The sequence below is a fragment of the Brassica napus genome, chromosome C7, assembly GCF_020379485.1.
Source record: "Brassica napus cultivar Da-Ae chromosome C7, Da-Ae, whole genome shotgun sequence".
NCBI classification, from domain to species: Eukaryota; Viridiplantae; Streptophyta; class Magnoliopsida; order Brassicales; family Brassicaceae; genus Brassica; species Brassica napus.
Genome location: NC_063450.1, coordinates 24,234,172 through 24,240,379, shown reverse-complemented (window position 1 = coordinate 24,240,379; position 6,208 = coordinate 24,234,172). Strand labels below are relative to the sequence as shown.

At 38.5% G+C, this 6,208-nt stretch overlaps 1 non-coding gene across 1 annotated transcript; it reads left to right on the top strand.

Annotated features, from left to right (window-relative positions):
- The first annotated feature begins 1,582 nt into the window (after positions 1–1,582).
- LOC125590869 lies at positions 1,583–1,689 on the top strand. Its single transcript, XR_007326871.1, has one exon. It is a non-coding gene; the product is annotated as a small nucleolar RNA R71 (small nucleolar RNA).
- Positions 1,690–6,208: the final 4,519 nt, after the last annotated feature.

Below are 6,208 nucleotides of genomic sequence, written 5' to 3'. Positions count from 1 at the left end.
TCTTCCGACCTTTTTTCATAGGTGGCGAACATCTTTTTAAACTCCTCGAGCGTCGCGGCGTTGGCTGGTGCGCTGGCCGCGGAGACATCCGCTGCTGGAGTGTGGAGATTAGTGTCGCTTCCGCCGTTGAGAGGAGTTTGCACGTTGTCTGCGTCCTCAGTCGACATGTCTGGTCGAGCGTGATGTGGTTGAGAGTTAGATTGATCCGTACCCCCCCCCCCTCTCCTTCTAGCGCCAAACTATGGGAACCAAAATTTGCACTGTCGATTTCCGTTTAAATTAGGAAACTAGGAAAACCCTAATTTCCCAGAGGTCCCGAATATCTGCTAATACCACACGCCAAGCAATCAGAACACGAGATAACAACGATAAAGTATATGGAATCGTAAAAAGAGAGCAAAGAGAAGTCTTATTCTAAATTTGCATATGAGCGTTTACAACAAGGTATAAGCCTGGGCTCGAGAGCTGTCGGCGAGATTCCTAGTTCTAACAACCCTAAGACGGCTAAACCTAATTGAGTCGTAGCTCGAAATAACAAAAACGGAAAGTTGCCTAATTGCTCTAAGTGCTAAGTTTGCTGTGAAAAATTCCTCCTTTTTGCCTCTCGCCTAGGACTCCTTATATACTCGCTCCTAGGTCGGTTTACGCTTTTCCCCTTCTGCCCTTAAGATGTCATAGCTTAAAAATGAAGATATTCCATTTTTCCCGATGTTCGTAGTTATCTTCCAAAACTTCGTATTTATCCGCGGAAACTTGACATTTATCTTTGCTTGCGAACTTATTGTAAACCATCCTACGGTTTACGGGCTTTTGGTTAAGAAATTGTAAATGGGCTTCGAGTCACGTCTTAGGTCTCTTTGGGCCATCTTTTGGCTCGAAACGTTTATCACGGCTTCTTTCGATAAAAATGAACTTTCCGCGGTTTTTATCGTAAAGTTCGATTGATGACTTCAAATGACGAGAAACATGAAATGGGTTTGCTACGGTCTTCGGGAGATAGCATCAAAGAGTAGACGAGAATGCATGGATTCGTGTCGTATCGACGTTTCGGGAAAGCTCGATCGCTTCGTAACAATCGAAACGTGCACGTGCTCGGTCGCTACGCAGCGACCGAGCTTGGCTTGAGCTCGGTCGCTACGTAGAGACCGAGCAGTGTGCATGCTTGGTTGCTGCGTACTGACCGTGCTTGGCTTGTCCGTGTTCCGATCGCCATACTCTAACTTGTCCTTGGCTGGTTTTGATACGTGTCCGTTACCTTGGGACAGCCGGTGTTTGATTCAATCGAGACTCGAACAAGGTTTTATCGCGAGATTCTTTTTCGTAACATTTTTTACGAAGTATAACTGTCGTAGAAAGATTCTCACACTCATTTTTGCGGAGGTTTGGACATTAACTTCGTCGTATCCGTTTTCGACCCCAACACTTGTTCTTGTTGAGGGAGCTGGACGCCATATTTTCAATCAGTGTGAATGCGCCTGGTGTTGTTTGGGTCATGAAATCCCCTTTACTCGAGGAATCCAGAGCATTATGAAACTCATAGCTCACTCCATCATAGAACACTTCCAGAATATAGTCATCCTCAAACCCATGGTGAGGGCACTCCCTTCGATACTCCTTGTAACGTTCCCAAGCATCATAGAAAGGTTCGTCGGTCTTTTGCTTGAAATTCGAGATCTTATGCCTTAGAGCTGCGGTTTTGGACTTCGTATAGAAGTGGCTCAAGAACGCCGCTCTGACTTGTTCCCATGTAGTGAGCGTACCGGTTGGGAGCGAGCCAAGCCAGCGAGCTGCTTTCCCTTCCAAGGAGAATGGGAACAACGTGCACTTGTGTAATCTGTTGACACTCCATTCGCGTGAGAGAAATTGCAGACTCTCTCGAAATTCTCAATGTGGTCCAAAGGGATTTCAGCTGCGAGACCGTTGAACGTTTTCTTCTGCACCAAGCTGATCAAAGCGGGTTTGATTTCATAGTTCTGTCTAGTGCAGGGAGGCGGATTGATGGCGGAGCGAGTGGTGGAGAAGTTACGCGGAAGGTTCCGCTCTCCGATGGGAGCGCCTTGTTGCTCGACTTGCTGAGCAGCGAGGTCGGCAGCTGCTTGGCGAGCAGCTTCTTGTGCGTTGATTGTCTGTTGCATCTGATGCATCTGTTGTTGCATGAGCGCCATTGCAGCAGCGAGATCATCTTGGCCTCCGTGATCAACCATTGTGTTGTTAGTAGGCCACGGTTGTTGTATGTTCTGTCTTTCAAGTCTTGCGAGCTCCTCGTTACTTAGCGTGAATAATGGTCCTTGTGCATTGCTCCGAGTATGTCTACTGGTCATGCACCTGGATCATCAGCTGGAACAAAGAGAGAAAAGCAAGTTAGATGCTTTAGACTAAGTATAGAACTGAAAAAAAAGGTAAAATATCTGGTCCCTGTCGCAACGGCGCCAAAACTTGATACACTAAAACTGAACCTTTCCTACTGTCAAGTTAACAGTGATAATTGTAGTATTTGAGATTCAATCCAGAGGACCAGTCTACACTTTATTCTTATGAGTTTTCAACTTAGCTAAAACTAAGAATGGGGTTTTGGAATTAAGTGGTGACGTGCAAGTAAAGTAAAAGGGTTTTAAAAGATTTAAATTCATTATTAGAGATAAGCCGATCTAGGATTTCTCATCGGGTGTTAAAACTCAGCCAAACATTTATTCAAGCTCATTGAGGCATAATCTAGAACACGGATCACTCTTAGTAGAACAACCCACTGTCGTGGTGCTGTTCCTTTTGCGGTTCGACCTTGACGCCTAAACTGTCGTTTGGATCAAGGGTCGATCGCAAGCTATAGAGATCAAGTCCGATAGGTTCACTGAACACTCTAGTATCTACTTTCGCTGACTAGAGATGCTCAGCTCATTCATCGATATCAGGTAAACTACTGCACGGTTAGTGAGTGATCGAGCCTAAGATCTAGCAGTAAGTGATCAGGTTAGGGCTAGCATTATAACTAAAGTGAACGAAGACACAAAAGAGTTGCTTATTTATGTTTAGCCTTGCGATTAGCACCCTAGAACCCTAGACAAGCTAGCTGACTACTCAGCCATAACACAAGATGAACAAGACATAATAACTGAATAATATTGCATATAAATCAAAGGTAAATCAATGGGGTTCAGGATGATCTTCTCTGTCAAGAAGAGGAGTTGTCTCCCTTACAATAGCAAATATCCAAGAATAGGTCTAGGTCTCTTGCAAAACTAGCGTAGTCAAATAAAATAGATAGGGGCCGCTTTTATATGGAAGCGCACATAGACTTCAGAGTGGAGAATCGGTAACTAGGGCAAATCTTTGAAAGATATGGAAACTTCCATAATTATCGAGAACAATCGTCTGGCTGTTCCTGGTAGGATCAACCGTCAGACTGCTCCGCTGATTGTTCTTCGGGAGAAATCTCCAATTCTTGCTCCTTTCTTCATGCCTCTTCCTTTAGTTTTTCAATCTTCTCCAGAACTGAAATGACTCTAAAAAGACTAGACTAACTCGATAAAATAATGAAAACAAGTTAGAAAGCATATACACAATGATGTCAAAAACACCATATATCATTAAGCTAAAACAATGAATGAGTTTTAAAGTTGATATCGTAACAAGCAAGTAAGAGATTGATTTAAGGTTTTCAGATGATTAAGAATGCTAGCCTACAGTGGTTTGATCGGGTGTTAAACAGTTGTGAGCCAAAAAATTATTCAAGTTCAATTTAGCACTAGTCTAGAACTTGGATCACTTAAGATAGATCAGCCCACTATCGTGGTGTTTCACCTTTTGTCAATCGATCTCAGTACCTAAGCTCTCGTTTGGACTGAGATGCGATGATAAACATTAAGATCAAGTCCGATCTGTTCACAAAACACCCTAACATCTACTTTCGCTAGTTAGGGATGCAATGCGCATTCATTCAATGTCTAGCAACCTATAACACTTTTGATGAATAGATTAAACCTGTGATCATATGCTAAATGGCCAGTTTAACACAAGCAGTAAGTGTTGCAATGAATGAAGACAATCGATTTATAACTTATTCATGTTTAGCCCACGGATCTAACACCCTAACACCCTAGACTAAGCAAGTTGAGTACTCAGCTATGAAGCAAGAAAACACAGAGATTGAAATTGAATAATACATCACTCCAATTATAAAAAAAAATAGAGATAGGGTTCAGGGGGTTCTTCTCTAAGGTGAGAGAGAGATCCTTCTCCCTTTACAAAGTATGAAATTGCAAGGTACAAAGCTCTCAAGTCTTATTTCTTCTCCAAAAACTAACGTAGTAAAATAATACTCCCTCCGGATTTGAATATATGATGTTTAAGGTTGTGCACACATATTAAGAGAAATTAAATACTTACTTATATCAAATACTTTTTGGTTTTACTTTTAGTTAGTTTAAAGATTTATTTGAATCCCAATAAAATTCAACCACTTATATTTTTTACATTTGATTTTAAAAGCAAAATGCATTAATGAAAAGTAGAACATCATACATTTGTATACAAGAAAAAAAAACTAAAACATCATATATTCAAATCCGGAGGGAGTAGAAAATAAGAAAAGATATACTGCAGGTCTCTGGCGGCTGCATAAGATAAAATTGGGTTGATTAGGGCAAATCCCGAAATATTAGAAGTTTCCATAAAAACCTATGCCGCGGGAACATGCACTCGGGTTGCTCCACACTCTCGAGAACAGCCTGCAAGGTTGTTCCGCTCGTGAAAATCTCCAATTCGGGTTCTTTCTGACTCTTTTGCTCCAGCTGGTCCATCTCCCATCCAATGCAATTCCAAACCTATAATAATTTGAAAAGAACTAGGAAGACTCGATAAAGACTTGAAAACCAATTAGAAAACATATATACAAGATGTAAAAAACATCATATATCAACTACTAAGCAAAGGGTGATCAATAAATTCTAGTAAAACAAACATGGGTTGTGTAACTAACATAGTTCGAAAGAACTAAAGGAAGTCTAACTGTCTGTGAAACTAAAACGACGGCTTCGACGTCTCCAATCTTTTGGACCTAGGAAGTTGTAAGTTCGTAAAGCATGGTTGGCTTCACGTTTACAGGAACGTTATGGAGAGTCTCCGCCAAGTGTTAACACCAATCATGATATTGTTTTGTATATGGTACACGTGTGCAGATGAAATGTAACTGCAATTTAAGTTAGTGCGTGATTACGCTGAATAATAGAGAGTTTGCTATATCCAACACCATCTCCGATGGTTTACTATATCCAAGACCATCTCCCCGATAGTTTACTTTATTTTAAAGTAGTTTTCACTCTGAAATAGAGTAATTCTAAAACAGAGTAACTTTAAAATAAAGTATGATTTCTCTTCAATAGTTTACTCTATATTTGATTCTAAAAAAGTATTCTTAAACATATTCTTTTTCTATTTTATGACTAATACTTTTTACTAACAAAATTACAAATTGATACCTTATATTTTGTTTTTCATAAAGTTCTCATAAATTATATATATATATATATATATATATATATATATATCAAACATTTATAATATTTAAAATTACATTACATTATATTAAAAACATAATACATTTTAACTTAAATATCACTATTAGTGTATCTTTTCCACAAATGATCAATTAAGAAATTTCAAATGTGAAATGAGCTTCTTTATCTTTGATTTTTCTAAATCGACCAAGAAACGATTCAAACGGAACATCATTTGGATAATATTTCACAATCATGGTGGATCTTGGAGCAATTTACCAGAAAATTAAGTCAGTATTATCTATAATTTTAATTTTATGTTATGTTACTTATTTTTAATTTTAGTACTTTTTTCTTTGGCTAATCTTATAAAATTATTTTTAATTTGCTGCTTATTTTATTTGGCTAATAAAATAAGTTTCCATCGTTTATATATATTGTGTTGAACTTAATGTGTTGTTTGTATAATTAAATTACACAAATAAATAGTTAAAAAGTAAAAATATTAACGAATAAAAAGACTAAAGTATAAATAAAAAATTACACTCTATAATAGAGTAAGAAATAGAGTTATTCCAAATATAGAGTGAAAAATAGAATTGTACAATTTTAGAATGGGATATAGAGTGGGGTTGGAGAAGGTTTTTACGCTATAATAGAGTTTAGTGTAGAAAATAGAGTGGAGTTAGAGATGTCCTAATTGTTTACAAAAAAAA